A 16,850-nucleotide genomic window follows, 5' to 3' on the forward strand; every position below is an offset into this window, starting at 1 on the left:
CAGATAAAAACAACATGAGGAAAACATTGCTGAATATTGTTTATTATCCTTTTAGTTTTCCCTCCACCTCCTGTCTCCCTCCGGGGTACTTCTGATCACACATCTAAGACTTATCTATGCTGGAGCCAAGGGTAATGATGGCTTTGTGATAGAGATTTCTTAAAGGAAGATATGAATTTTAATTTCTGGATGCATGCCCAGATGGTAAAAAGTATGAAAAGGAGAAAGCATGGAAATAGAATGTTTCTAGAATGGAGAATGTCCTGGAAGGGTGGGTGTGATTTTTGCCCTTTCCAGCATCCACATGGGGCTGCTGGACGTTTTTCTGGAATTGTTACCATCCCTTTTTCTATTTGATGTGTACTCTCTTGACAACTTTCAAGAGACAGTTGATCCTGAAGTAGAAAAAATGGAAGTAATAGCAATTCTTTTTTGAACTTGGGGCCATATATTAACCGATCTTCCAATAGAATGTGTACTGTCTCAAGGAAATGGCTAAACATTATAAGCAATTTTAGTCACAATGTGGGTGCATATACCCATAGTGGCATCAAGTTTGGAAGATCTACAGGGGGAAGAGAAAAAGATTAGAACCAAGACAAGCAAAGTAATCTATTCAAACGTTTATATCCAAAATCAATGTTACCATTAACTTAGTCACCTCAGAAAGTTACAGACTAATTCCTGTGGAATTACCACTTTAAAAGCATTTTTAGAATTTTCTTCTCTTTTTTTCCCCTAAAATGTCTTTACAGCTATGGTCTGTGCTCTTCATTGAAAACATAGAAAACAATTCTCATTGTTTTCTAGTTGTTCTTTGTTTTAAAAATATATCTGCATAGTAAGAAGTGTGGTAAAGGAATTAGAAAAAAAATACAGTTGATATCTTAGCATGGAAAAAAATACATTCTTTTAAAGTATAAAGTAACAATTTTTTTTGGTAGAGAATTTAGAAAATAAGAATAAGCACAAAGAAGAAATTAAGAATTTTCCTGTAATCCCAGCACTCAAAGTAAAACACTAGTAACATCTTTTAGGTTTTTTAATGAACACATATGTGGTGGGTTTGTTGACTTGTCCTCACTGCTTAGGTGAGAGAGAATAAAACAATAATCAATTTACTTATACTTCCCGTTTCTATCCTCTTCTCTCACAACACACATACACATACCTCTGGGAAAAGGAAACAAACAAACAAAAACACGCATGCCTTTGCATTTTAAGGTTTAAGCTTATCCGTGGTTTGGGATGTGTGTCTTTGAGTGTAAAGGTGGACACATATGTGGATTGGATTTGAGGGATGGAGACTGATCGTCTATTTGGGTCTGAGGGGTCATTGAAGAAATAATCGACCTAAGCTTCATTTGGAAGCTTAGGTTAATCGCAGAATTAAGGCAGAATTAACCTATAAGGAACAGAGAAAGAGAAACTGGAGCTTAGCTCTAACAGGTGGGGTGGTTTGAAGTCTCTAAGAGAGGTTGAGAAGAGAAAATGATGGCAGGTGTCCCAAGGATCAAAGACTTACTTGCACCCCTCCTGCCCAGCACCCTGAGCAGTCGTAAAAGCTCTGATGGTGAATCCCCAGGGACAGAACACCAACCACCACTGCTCCGAGAACAGTGGCAGAGGCATTGGTGGTAGGGCCTGTGACAAGTTCAGTGCTATGAGAGTCACCTTCTTTCCACCTTCCTTCCAGAACCTCAGCCTTTGACAATATCAAGGTGTATTTTGAGGAGTTACGGCACCAGAGACAACGACCTTGGCTTAAAGACGGGCACTGCTTTCGTTTCTTGGTACCACAACAGCCCCAGCATAGCAGGAAGATCCAAATGAAGGTGTGTGTGTGTGTACAAAGGGAGGTGTGGGGAGAGGAAGCCCCATCTGTGCCTGACACAGCTCTTCCTTTCAGCCATGTAGGATGGGTTCTATCTAAGCCGGATTTCATCTACATTAGAAAAATAGAGAAAGGTGATAGTTCTTACACCTGCATGGAAAGAGAAAATTCATGCCCGATATAGATTGTGTTTTTAAAAACACAATAAGAATGGAATCTCACTGTATAATGTATCATGATCATTCCCTGGTGTTAAATATTCTCTTGCAACATTATTTAAAATAGCTGCATAGTAACTCACTGTCTAGCCAAAGTGTAATTTTTCCACTTCCCTGTAACTGGATATTTAAGTGTTTTTTACTAGACTCTATTATAAAAATTTCTGAGATAAACAATATTATTGCTATGCATCTTTACTCACATCCCTTACTATTTCATTAAAATAATTTCCAAAAGAGTTCCTGGGTCCAGAGTTTTTCAGAATTCCAAAGATCTTGAAGTCCTGATACAAATTGATAAATTGTCCCACAGAAAGGTAGCATCAACTTAATTTTCACCAGCAGGATAGGAAATTGCTCATTTCTTGTCATTCTCTTCAATTCTAGGAAGTGACATTTCTTTAATGTTGGCAGTTGAATTGGTATTGCCATCTTTTAATACCATTTTTATAAAAAAAAGTAATTATTTCTGTTAATTGCTCACTTTCGTTTCAGACTGCTGACTCATTTATAGACCTGATTCTCCTCTATGGATCAAGGTGTGCTGCAGAGGACAGGCCATAGGAGGTGCCACAGATGGCTCCACCTGGCTGCAAGAGAGAGGACAAAGGGGAAGAAAAAGGACAGTGCTGGCAAATGTCCTTGGCTCAGCAGCTACTTCCCAGCAACAAGTCTGCACTGCAGAAGAGAACAGATGCATTTTGGGGGGCAGCTAGCCACCTTTGTGACAGCTGTTTGCTAACTGTATGCAACTTGGATTGCATCCTTCTAGGTCTCTCATTCCCCTCAGTTAAATGAGGAAGATAATCCCGTTTACCTCACTGGCTTGTTGGAGGATTAAATGGGACAATTCATGTAAAGCACTGAGCACAATGTTGGCACTTAGCAAGATTTCAGGAAGTGTCAGATGTTCTTATTAATATCTAAGTTTTTATTATTTATTTGGGGATTCCTAGGTTAGAATTTACTTTTTTCAAATTGGAGGCATTGCCTGTGCTTCATTTATCATATACCTATGAGTCTTGTTTTCCTCAATAAAATTTTAGTTTTTCAAGACATGCACAATACAAAAATTTAGAAAGTTTGAAATAGAGAAAAAGGAAGAAGAAAATAATCTTAACACTGCAATTTTTTTCCTTATTCATTCTTATCTTTCTTTATTTGCATGTGTTCGCATAGCTATAATGATCATGCATATGTAATTTTATATCCTAATTTGTGCATTTATGTTAATTTTTATATTGGTAGTTGCTCTTTATTTTGCCATTTTGGGGATCTGCATATTATTCCCTTGAGTGAATCTCCTGAAATTTATGTGACGATTCCTTTATTGTTGGACATTTGGGGGTATTTCTAATTTTTTGTTATCATAAGTACCATGATTGTAGACATTGTCTTTCACATGGTGTTTTCCAAATTTTGAGTTACTCCTTAGGGTTTATGACTAGCAATGCATTGCCAAATTGTATTTTACCAACTGACAATGCCACCAGCAAACTGAAAATACATTTTATTGCACCCGAGGTAGCAAAGCTTTCTAACTTCTAGTTATATATATTATGCAAACTTGCAAAAAGTAACCCCATTGTCTTTTGATTTGCATTTCTTTCATTACTTGTGATGAACAGTTTTCTCTTTTACTTACTACAGCTAGTTGTTCTTCCTTTTATGATTTTTCAAAGCCATTACGATAGCTTCTTGAATTGAATTATCTTAAAAATGGTTTTCTATCCACCTCAGAACACTATTACATTGTCACCAATAGTTATTTAGTGCCTACCTTGTGCACAGAACGGGTGAAGCACTCAGCGTGGGAGGAATGAGTGGTAGGGAGACAGGGCTTGGCCCGTGGAGCAGACGCAGCCCCAAAGGAGGATGTGATGAAGCCCAATATCTTCTTGGTTATTTATTGGCATTTGATTTATTTTTCTATAAATTACCTACTTAAGATATTTGTTCATTTTTCCTTTGTTGTGAAGACTTATGGATGCTCTTTGTATATTTTGTTTATGTCTGAAATGTTTTGTCCTACGTGTATGTGTGAGAGAGAGACAAAGATACCTATGTGTCTGTATATAGATTGCATTAGTTTGCTTAGACGGCCATAACAAAATACTGCTTGTTTTAAACATCAGTAATTTGTTTTCTCACAGTTCTGGAGGCAAGAGGTCTAAGAGCCAGGTGTCGGCAAGTCTGGTTTCTCCTGATGTCTTGGCTTGTGAATGGTCACCTCACTGTGACTGTTGGTGGTCCCCAGGCTTTCCCTCAGTGTGTGGGTGCCCTTGATGGCCCTCAGTGTGTCCAATTTCCTCTTCTTATAGAAGACCAACCACTCAAATGAGAGTAGGACCCACCGTAAGGGCCAAATTCTGACTGAATTATCTTTTTAAAAGCCTTAACTCCCAATACAGTCATATTCTGAGGTACTGGGTTTAAGACTTCAGCCTATGAATTTTGGGGAGGACACAATTCAGCCCATAACATTGACACACACACGCACGCATGCACACACACGCACTCTCACATACATGAATAGAAACTCTTAAAATTTGTTTATGGTATATTTCCTTATAATAATTATTTACATTGTAATTTAGTTAAGTCAGGTATCATAGTTGAGTTCCTAGAAACAGAGGCTGAAGTGGAGATTTGTATACAAGTGATTTATTAGAGAAATACTCTCAGGAGAAAACTATTAAGTGAAGTGAGGAATTAGAATGGGAAGGGGGAAGAAGGAAGGATGTGGTTTCAGGTTAGGTCTAGCCTCAGCTTCAAGGGGTTAGGGGAGAAGCTCACAGGAACTACTAGCCCAGGAGGCAGTCCTTTAGCAGCAGTCCCTAGGGGGACTGCTTTTTCGGGGGACCAGGGACTGTTTTTGGCACCAAGAACCATTTTCATGGAAGACAATTTTTCTGAGGACCAGGGAGCATGGGGCATGGTTTCGGGATGATTCAAGCACATTACATTTATTGTGCACTTTATTTTTATTATTATTACATTGTAATACATAATGAAATAATTATACAACTTGCCATAGGTTGGGGACCGCAGCTTAGAGGACCTTTTGCAGCAGTACTTACGGGAACTAGCACCTTGCATTCCCGAGAGAAAAAATATCCTGGGGACCTAAGCCAGGCACGCATAGTATCTACAGCCTAACTTTTTGCTTCTTTCTTTCTGAGGCTTAGTCCATTGGTAGAAAATTCATTCCAATTTGCTCATATTTTCTTCTAATATTTTATGGTTTTTTAAAAAAGGCTGCTTAGAATTAATTTTTCTGCATGGTGTGAGGTAGAGAAATAATGTGGTCCTTTCCTAATGGCTAATGAGTTTTCTCTGAAATAGAGAAACTGGGGCCTAATAGGGTCAGAGTAAACAGGAAATTGCTGTTTGGTGCCAAGCTGGTTATAGAAGTTGAAAACACAGGTTTTTGGCAAAAGGTCTTATTCCCAGCTTCCTGACTAGTTCTCCTCAAGCGTTCAACCCAACTCTACTCCCAGAAAGAGCAGGTAATAGAGAGGTGATGGAACTTGGCAATAAAGAAGGGATTTTATATCCAGCTTTGGTATTCAGCTCTACCAATGAGTCCCCACCATCGTTATGAGAAGGCTTGTTCTCAGAGAAGTGCCTGGTCCCTCATCTCCTGGAATTGAGACTCTGAGAGGGTGAAAGTCTTTCTCATTGCCCCACATGCTCACAACTGCTTCTCTTACTCCTTGGGAGCCCTGGAAATTCCTGGCTTGAGTATTTCCAAATGAACTTCCATTCCTCCCGAAGACACTCTTACCCCAGTGGTTGTCACCATTGCATTTTCTTCCTTAAGGAAAATACTTCTTCCTTGGATCACAGTGTATTTTTCTCCCTGGTGAACACTGAAAAGACACATTCATCCATCTTTTCTGTAATGTCCAACTCCTCTGGCAAGTGACCTTCCTTCCTAACTTGGCAAAATCCTGCTGAGTCCTTAGTTGATCTCATTCCTTTTATAGTAGAAAAAGAGTTATTCTATTATTTATCTTAACTTCTTATAAAATCTTCATTTCATCCTCTGCTTCATTTTTCTTATCATTTTGGTGCCCTCCCTTTCCCTCCCAGTAAACTTCCCCTTCCTCCTGGGTAAAGTACCTGATGTGTATATTATAACTCCTGTGGCTTTTTCTTATCTCTGATTACTTCATGTTAAATTAGCTCAGTCTGGCTGGGGGCACTTGCACACATGATTGCTTTAGTGGTACAGTGACCTTGTGGAAAGGTCCTCGTATTGCTGATGAACTATCTGAAAAATGCTGACTTTAGCTCAGCGTGTGACCCATGTCAGGGATGGGAGTGGGACATATCCCTGACTTCCGATCTATGATTTGCTTGCTCAGTTGAGTCTCTCAGAAGCTAATGTAACAGGAAATAAAGTCTCCTGACTATAGCAAAGAAGGAAATACGGTGACTTTGTGTGGTACATTACGACATGCAATCATTAAGTAGGACAATGGTCAGAGAGGCTAGAAAATTTCCAAACAGAGGCAATGATTGCTTTGAATCAGCCTGCATATGACTTTGTCAAGGTCATTGTCAATGGAAACGACCGGGTCAATGATTGTGGCATCTATCTTTGGGCTCTGAATATGGGTGGAGCACACACTATGTGGGAGGCATTCTTCCTGAAGCTGCCTGCAATGCAGCTCCAAGAGGTTAGACATGTTTGGAAGATGAGATCTATACAGATCAAATATGATCCAGTCTCAAACCATCTAAATCTGTTTTATTCCCCTCATTCCTCCATTCATTCATCTTTATATAATAGGACCAGGCTAACCTTAGGTCAAACTTTTCTTATGTCTATCATAACCTCCTTTTCAGTTGAGGCACTTCTCCCCCCAGCGCCCACCAACCTCAGGTGTTCCAGCCACCATATTTGCTCTCTCCCTTCCAAGATTAGCCCCTCACCCTCTCTTTTAAATAATATTGCTTTACTTGATTCTTGCTACTTTTTCAAAACATACCCTTTCACGGTTCTCTTCCCACAGTCACAGATGAGTGCCCGACGGGACCATCTGGTTCTCCATTCACCTAAGGTGTTACGACATGGCAGACTTAACTCAGCAATAATTTACCAATATGGGAATTTCCAGCAACAGGGAAGCTGTTTGGAAAAGTTTTTTTAGAGGTTGCAGGCATTAGAGGCAAGCTAAGGGCATTGATGGAGAGTGTGCAGGTGGCTGCCTACTTTCAAAGTATAATTTTCAAAAAGCTAAAAAAAATACTCATACAAAATATAATGAACTTATGTCAAAACATATTCAGTTCATTAATGAGGGAACCAAAATATGGTAAAGCTAATTCCAGGAAAAATAAAGGAACTAAGTATTTATAGAAAATGTAAAAAGAATGTTATACTAACATTGCTACCTTAGAGATAGATGGCTAGAGGAGACACACAGCTGCATGATATGCTACAGGATGATACACCTATCACCTGAGGGGTTATCTTTATTACTGGACAGAAATCATTTGCATGTGTATTGGATAAAAATGGACAGGTTAACTTGGAACAGTCTCTGAGTTCTAATCAATAGCAAGGAAAAGGTCAAACAGAGGCATATTCCCTTAGGTAATTAAATAATCTTTGGGTGAACCTGGGAAATGATGCTGCAGTGTGACACTGAAAAAGACATGCAGTCCTCTCTCTTTTTTGTTCAGGTTTTGGATACACATGTACACACATACACACATATATTATATTTACATAGAGAGCTTGAAGAGATACATATATACACATAAATATACATGTTTTATGTTTGCATATATGTATGTGTATGTATCTGTGTACACAGTACCACTATATATACTGTTTTATATGTGTTATGTATATATTAATAGCATATACATATACACATGTTTACACACACACACAACCTCCCTAACAACTTCCAGAGCGGCGAGCACTTCTGCAGCGTGGCAGTGCACTGGCACAGGCACCTGCATGCTGCCCCCAGAGATTCTGCTTTCAGTGGTGTGGTGTGTAACTTGACATCAGAGTTTTTCAAGGCCAGTCCTGATAATGACTTTTGTTTTTTTCCTGGGGGAGACTTTTTGTAAAATGATGGACAGGTTCTTTTATCTCATAAAGAAGGAACTCTGTGACATCTTTCTGGATTCCTCAGGTTTCATGTATCCAGATTCTCCTTGGTCTCATGCATCTTCATGATAAAGGCAGGACACTCGAACAGCTTTTTACCCAGCTGGCTGAAATAGCTGAACTCCGAACCAGTGTAGAATTGGCAGTTGCTGCTAGGAATCCGGTAGCTCATTAAAATGGCATAGCCAGTTTGAAAAGGGCGTGAGGAGGCACAAGCCTCCTTAACCAGGGGAAGATCTGGCATGTGCAGGTGGCAGCATGTCAAGTGCCAGCCTTCCTAGGTCTGCTGCCCGCACAGAGAGAGCTCCACTGTGACAGTGTTTGTTTCTTTTAGGAAGAGCCGCTGATCACTTTCTTCTTGGGAAACTTAAAGCATTGTGGTTGCCTTGATGGTTTATCCTGTAATTTCCCAGGTAAGAATGTCATTTTCACTTTCCCACTGCACTTTCCCCTTTTCCGTTCTGTTTCTCAATTTCACATTAGGTGTCAGGCTCATTTTTCTTCAAGCTCTTTATCCTTTGGCCTATCTTCTAGCACTTGGGCGACTTTTCAGGTGGAGTGAGAGGGGAATGTCAAAGAAGAGAGGGAGATGCTGTAGAAATGTGGGGAGTGCATCCAAGAGAGGGGCCCTGAGAGGGTGGCCTCCTGCCTCCTTGCCCTGTCCGACGTGCACTAGAGCCATTTTGTCCAAAGGCCCCTTCAACAGAGCAGCCTCACACTTGGTGATTCGATACCTTGGGCCCTATGTAAGGTTTCATTTGCAAACACAACTCATTTGCCAAAAAAGTTGAACACCCTGCAGGTATCCTATCAATGAGGACTCCTTTTTTTCAGCATTTTGTGAACCTTCCAAATGTTCTTTTTCTGAGATATTTCTTAGTCTGTTCTGGGCTGTGATAAATTCACTCTCGTGATCAGCTGTTTTCAAGGCTGAACAGTGGGTTTGCTTCTGGAAATGTGGAGTCATGAAAGGGGAAATGTCCAAGCACTGAAGAACCAGCCTGCCTCCCCAGGCTCCAGATCCACCAAGACCTTCCAAGAGAGCAGGGACTGGGAGCAACATGGCTAAATGGGGGTGAGTCCATCTGGGAAGGAGAGAATGAGAAAAGTGCAGAGCTTCATTACTGAGACTACTCCCTAGACCCCATCCCATGGTGGTTTCCAAAAATCAGTCTTGGGTGGCCTGGGTCCCAGCCTAGCCTTCCTGGTCCAGGGTCACACTTACCACCTTTGCTGCCACATGTTTTTTTTTTTTTTTGAGACAGAGTCTCACTTTGTTGCCCAGGCTAGAGTGAGTGCCATGGCGTCAGCCTAGCTCACAGCAACCTCAAACTCCTGGCTCAAGCAATCCTCCTGCCTCAGCCTCCCAAGTAGCTGGGACTACAGGCATGCGCCACCATGCCCGGCTAATTTTTTGTATATATATTAGTTGGCCAATTAATTTCTTTCTATTTTTATAGTAGAGACGGGGTCTCGCTCTTGCTCAGGCTGGTTTTGAACTCCTGACCTCGAGCAATCCGCCCGCCTCGGCCTCCCAGAGAGCTAGGATTACAGGCGTGAGCCACCGCGCCCGGCCTGCTGCCACATGTTGATAACTGCACTCCTCCCTCTAGAGGCGAGAGCTCATTGGCTCTGTTGGTGGGTGCTCTGGGACACCTCCACTGTGGACTGTTGTGCACTTCGACGCACATTCTAACCCGCCTACTGGCCTCCCAGAAATCTTAACTCTCCTCATTGCTCCCATGCTGCAACTACTCTGCATCATGGAGCAGCTTCTGAGGTCTTGACAAAGTTCAAGGGCACTTTTATGATGACACCTGTGACCACAGGAGCAGAAAGTAAAGATCTGAGAAGTAGAATAGCCTAAGTCATAAGAGATAAAAATGCACCCTTGTGCCAAGCATGGTTCTAGGTGCTCTTGCAACAATGCTATTCACTAGGTACTATTGTCCTCATCTAACAGATGATGAAACCACACCTCAGAGAAGTTACATAAGTTGCTCAATGTTGCATGGTTAATAAATGGCAGAGTAAGAATCAAACCCAGGCAGCTCGGCTCCAGAATTTGCTCTGAAGCATCATGTTATCCCACTCTAACGAATATTCACAATAGAAGGGCTAAAATATAGATCCAGGAGAATGTAGGTTTGGGTGTGTTTCTGAGGTCTAAGAGAAGGCATTGAAAATTGGGAAAAGTGCAGGTTCATAGCATTTCACAAATTAACAGGGATGTTGCCTGTTTTACAAAGAACGTAGTAAGGACTACAGTAAGTCCTGAACTAAATTATCATTGTAAAACTTTTTACCAAACACAAATAAGTGGAAGATTATTACTGCTTCCCTTTGGGCATTAGGCCAACCTAAAGAAATTTTAAAAGATTGAAAGGGACCCCTGTCTCAGCCGTAGTGAGATAGCTATATATCTCTAAAGAAGGTGATAAATATCCAATAGGTTTTATTGTCATTTCCACATGCAATTTTGTTCAGAAGGTAGGAGACTTTGCCAAAAATTTCCAAGAAATGCATGCAAGCAAATAATTATTTCCTATAAGTTGTGCACATTTTTAATACTACGCTGGTTGTATAGGTCTCCTGCTCAGGCTGTGGGATTGACATCCTTTGCTGGAATGATAGCCTTTGCCACTTGCGGGGTGGCTGTCCCAAGCCTTCTCTGGGAACAGGTTTTCAGTGTGATTTCTGTCACAGGGTCCAGGAGGCACATGCAAGCTGGGCGTCCAGGTCACTCTTGATTGATGGCCACAGCTGCCTGGCTAATTGGTATATGGGCCCTTCCTGTTTCTCTGCCACACCAGGCTGTAGCTTGAGCTTTATTGAATGCCCTTCTTTGCTTGTCCCTGTGCTGGTGGAAAGTGCAATTTGCAGCGTGTGGAGCTGCGAGCTCCAGTTCAGCCAGGCTATGTGCTGGTGAAGTAATTGGAGCCACAGCCTCTGTTGGACTCACACTGCTGCCCTGACCGGGAGGTTAAAAGACACAGCTGCTAATAGGCACTGAAAGCAGTGGTGTCTCCCCAGAGGCACAGAGAAGCTCGTGCAGGAAATCGATATGGCAGAGATTATTCTGCTTCTACCATTGTCCCTTTTTCCAAGACCAGAAAATGGGAGGGATGTCCCCAGAGCACACTACTAATTGTACGTGGAGAATTGGAGGGAAGACCAGAGGAGGCAATAGCTACATGTTCAAAGTGCCTTCTGCCTTGGACTTTTGATTATAGGACTATTGACTGGCCTGTTCTTCTAGACAGGAGATCTTCCCTTTAAAAAAACATCCTATATAGAAATTCAATCTATGAAACAGAGTGGAGCAAGTGGGTCAGGAGCTGTACATGCCTTGCTCCAGGTTGTGTGGACCAGCTGGAGTTCAGCAGCCGAGGTGTGTGTGTAACCCACAAGTTTTCGTTTGCAGTTTCTACGAAGGCTCTCAGCCGGCCCTCAGGGGAGTGTGGAATTGAAGGGTTTCTGACACCCCGGGGGTCACCCTTAACTAATGATGCTCCAGACATGGTGGAAATATATTCCAGCTTCCTGTTCCTCAGTGGGAAACATTTGAGATGAGTGCTACATGGATGGTTAGAGGGTCTCTAAGAGATTGTGTCACTGTTGTCCTCATAATCCACCTGTCACTTGTGAATACACCCTAGGGCTCTTTCTCCCTTTCCATTTCACTATCTCCATCTGTGCTTCCTGAGTTCATCTTTCAATGTGCTGCCTGTATCTTAGTCCTTTCCGAGAGATCTGCAGAGCTGCTCTGACACAGGGAGGGTGAGGGCTAGGGCTGCACTTGGCTATCTCCTTTCCTCTGTCCCTGGCCCCACCTTTCTCCTGTAGCTGGTCCCTGAAACTCCTGCAGAACTCCAGGTATGCTATTCACAAGCCATTGATCCACTCTTCAAAGTGAAAACACCTGAGGCTGAACTTGTATCTCCCAAGTCTTGCTCTTTTCCTCACTTTCCTTATCTTTGACAATGGCCCTATTGTTCCTCCAGCTCCCCAGGGCATGAGTATGACCCCTTACCTCTTCTGCCCATTATCCAAACTCCCTCCACCCCTGCCTACAACATGCGATCAGCTGCTTGTTCTCCCAATTCTACCCTGTAAATAGTCCCTAAACACATCCTCTCCTAACCACCTCACCACCATGCTTATGTCAGACCCCCGCTGTCCTGGGTGGGATGGCTGCCTTGAAGTCCTCCGTGGTGGATGCTGTTGGTGCCACATCCTAAACCCCTTAACATTCTGCTGCACCTATTCCCCCAGATGCAGTGGGTGCTGCAGCCAACAGCATATAACTATGGACTCCTGCCAAGATTTACCCTTGGCTTACAGGATCTGTGTCACCCACATGCACGGGTTGCTGACACCTTCCAATCCCCAGGATATCCAAGGGCTGACTGATGCAGGGTACAAATTGTGCCCAGCCCCTTGCCTTGAGGTAGGATGATTTTGTGGACCAGGTCAAGTATCTGGGACTACATTCTTGCCATATTTCTCCCCCTTCCTTACCCTTCTTTCCTCACTCCCTTATCTATTTTTCCAGGACAGCAGTCCCTGAGTAAATCACGTCCACTGGGATCCCTGTCTCAGCCTCTGCTTCTAGATAGCCCAAACTGAGAATATTCCTGGATTGGGCTGCAGAGGCACTTTAGAGAAAGCCTGGCCGCTGGGATCAAACTCTCAGGACATTCTTCCAGGCACTGCCATCCACCATTTGCTCCAAACCTTCTTTGGGTTGAATTCCCCACATGTCCTTTTGCTGCTTCTTTCCTGATTTTTCTCCTTTTCTCTGATCCTTTTGGATCAATTGCCTTGTTGGACCATATAATTTTGTTGCTAAACATTGTTAATAATTTTGGGGTCTATTTTCAAGGAAGATATCGGTCTGCATTTTTCTTGAAGTGTCTTTGACTGGTTTTGGTATTGGAATACTTCTGTCCTTATAGAATGAGTTGGTACACAATGCAGAATTGGTTTAAATACTTCTTTAAATATTTGTTAGAATTCGCCACTAAAACCATTTAGGCCTGGAGTTTCCTTTTTTTTCTTTTCTTTTTATTTCCTTCCTTCCACTCCCACCCCACAGCCAGTCCATGGGCAAGGGCAAGTTCTGTCCATTCCTCACTCTGTCTAGCTTAGGCTTGGAGACATCAAATTGTCTTGGCCTCTGGATACCAGAGGATATTGCTTGTCCCTCTCCCAGAGAAACAGGGACATTTCCATTTCTACTCCCCCAGGCTCCATCCATGTGGCTCCATCCACCAAATCACCAGTGGTGGCAAGCTCTCTGTAAACTGTGGTATGCATATAGAACTTTCTTCTCTGGATTCCCAAGACCCTATCACAGCTTCTTATCCTAAGGCTTTCTGTAGCCAGGGGTGGAGATGATGACAGAGCACTGATGCTGCCGTGCCTACGTTGCACACTCCAGCTCTGTGTACACTCAGTGTGCAGCCTCAGCTCACAGGTATTTGAGATCTGGACCCAGACACTCAAGAAAGCAGCACTTCTGCTTGGTAGAGAAACTTACCATAGATCATCCTGGCCCTCTTTGATACCAAGAAATATTCAAATCTAGTTCCCAGTTTCTGTTTCCTTCTTGGTCTTGGTGGAGAAGGCAGTGAGGTAGTGATGACTTAGCTCTATTTGAGGATTATCTGGACCTGGGGGAGAGGTGAGAAACATATGGGTACCTCTTCTATGAGAGATAGCCAAAAATGCCAACCACAAGCTCTGCAGGAAGGAAAAAAATCAGTGAGCTTTGGGAAAGTTATACATCTTCTCTGAATCTCAATTTTTTCATCTAAAAATGAATGAAGTAATTACTAGGCCAAATAATTGTTGCAAGAATTAATCAAAATAACACACCTGTAGTGCAGATGTCCAACTTCATGCTCATAAATCTTTAAAATGTGTGGAGTTGCCCTGTCTTTTAATCTCCAGATAAAAATGTCCCAACCTGTCTTTGCATGTGGGGTAGGAAATTCAGTACGTCCCTTCCCCCTCCAGCTGCAGGAATTCCCACAGGACAGACACATCTCCTGGTTGCCACTTACTGTGATTCCCTGCAATGGTAATTGTTCTATTTCTCTTAGTTCTCCCCTCATTTGGTTGGTCTTTTCTCGAAACTCCACTCAACTTTATAGTGGAGCCCTTTCCCTTTTACTTTGTTTCCCTGGTCTTCTCCAAGCATAAGGCATTTGTGGGTGGTGGTCCTTTAAAGAATACAACAAGCATAAGGCATTTGTGGGTGGTGGTCCTTTAATGAATAACAACAGGTGTGATAAAGCTGAGGGTCTCTCCTGAGACAGCCACTCTAATAGGAAGTGTGTCTTCTGCTCCCTATACTCTGATCTTGGTTGAAAAGGCACACTCTGTTTATGCTGCTTTCTCCCAGGCAAGAGCACACTTGTCTCCCTTGAGCACAAATGCAAATAGGTGTCATGAAGGCCCAGAGATGTTGGGGCTGAAGTACAACACAGAGGACAACTTACACAGGGCATAAGATTTTACTCTTTGGGGTCCCTAAATGAGCTTTATTCCTGGCCTGCTCCCATGTGGCCCCAAGTAGCTTCTCATAACCATGGGAAGAGATTTAGGTTATCTCCCATTCCTGGAGCACAAACAAAACTGGTTCTTGATGCCAGAGTGGAAGAGGAGGAAGATTTTTCTTTGCTTTGGTCTAGGACCTACCAATGGAGTATAGATAATTCCTGCCCAGGGTGAAACACTTCTTAAAATGATTTATAGTAGCTATATCCGTTCTCTTCTGAAGAAATTTCACCTTCTCTTGTAGCAGTATGGTCTAGCTCTATGGTCAGACAAGGCATCACAGAGTTATCAAACGCTGGCACAATTTCTAAGGTCTGGGTTACTCAGTGTTATGTAGTCTGACCCGTGATAATCTTCCTACCTAAATGTAAAACACTTTGCCAAGATCATTGTTAACAAATTGTAGCCATTATTACTGATCGTTGTTGTGATGATAATGATGATTGCCGCACAGCATCGTGTGTTTTAGCCACTAAATATATACCTACATATCTGACTTCACTATTTCTATCTGTTTTCCCTCCTCAGCATCAAGCCTCTAAATTCCAGAATGCTGCAAGGCCTGCCATGGCCATGTTATAATGCTCTGGGGACTTATTTTCCACATTTATAAACTGAGATTCTTAAAATATATAAATTTTAGAGTTCCCCTGCTGTGTTAGCATTCCGTGTTTTCAAGATTGATCTGCATGCCCCTTAAATTTTTTTCCTATTTAAAGACGAAAAATTTCCATTTACTCTCGGTGATAGAGAGTCCTGTTATTTCCTTGATTGATATAATAGACTCTGCAGACACACTGCAAGTATATAAACATCAAACAAATATATATTTCTAATGAATTATTTACGTTGTACATAAGCATTAGTGCAAGTGGTTTTGTTGAAATGGAATTACAAGTTGAAAAATCAGCGTTAGAGGAAGAGAGGGGAATCTTTCTTCACTTCCAGTTAGTTGGAGGTGAAGCTTGCTGGGAAAAGAGGAGATTTTAAGAACTTCTGTGTGAAGGGAGGGATGGAGTCCTGAAGGCAATTTGGCAAAGATAGATCAAGAAAATCATCCAGTCATAGGGTGTGGAATAAGAGAAAAATTAAGATGCGGAGAAATCAGTGGTGATTTTGTTCAGCTGGATGGGCTCTGCGTAGTTTCTGGGCAAAGTAAAAGCCTACGGCTTTCCTTGCTCCATCCATCATCTATGTTGGGTTTCTACTGATGCTCAAGAGTATTATTTACTTCCTTAAGGAACTGAACAGGAAATATTATGGAAATAATAATATCAATGAGACATAAGTGTAGCCAATGTTTACAGAGTGTTTACTACATTCCAGGTTTTGAACGGAGGGCCTATATGTATGACCTGGTTTAATTGTCCCAACATGTGGATGCAGAACCTAACATCATCACCTCCCTTTTGCACCTGAAGAGGTCTGAAGTGTACAGTTGTTAACAATTTGCCCAGGACCATACAATTAAAGTTTGTCTAACTCCAAAGTGCTACATTGATTCTAATGCACTAAAATAAATACTTAAATGAATAAACAAAAAATATGCATGTCCAGAAACATACTAAGTTCTGGGAATATATTGCATTAGCTGAGCTCTTTGGTTGGGGTGACCTTAGCTCATGACCTTGAAATGTTCCCTCTTTACAACATGGACTATTTAAACCCTCCATGTTTTCTAGAGAGTCAAGTCATTTTCTCAGAAATTGACAGTTTTTCTGGCTAAGAATTATAATTGGGATAACTTCATTACTGGTAGCTAAACCTTTTGAGTTACATGAGTATAAGGAAATGTGAGAGTGGTTTTCTGAAGAGGAAAGGTTATAATTTTGTATTTCCTACCTTCGTCTTCTTTTCCCCTTCCTTCTTTTTTTCTTCTTCCTTCCTTCTTTCTTTCCTTCTTTCCATGCCAATCTGAATAAAGCCTGCCATTTGCCTTTCATGCTCTAAAAGTCTTGCCTTTTAGAAGAAATAATACCTTAAAAGTTCTACCCAAAAAGATATTGGAAGACAGGTTTCAAACAACCAAATTTGATATCATTTTTTGTGAAGTAATTAGCATTAATTGAACATTTTTTTTATGTGTTAAACATTGTGCTTA

Source organism: Microcebus murinus, chromosome 7 (assembly GCF_040939455.1).
Source record: "Microcebus murinus isolate Inina chromosome 7, M.murinus_Inina_mat1.0, whole genome shotgun sequence".
Classification (NCBI taxonomy): Eukaryota; Metazoa; Chordata; class Mammalia; order Primates; family Cheirogaleidae; genus Microcebus; species Microcebus murinus.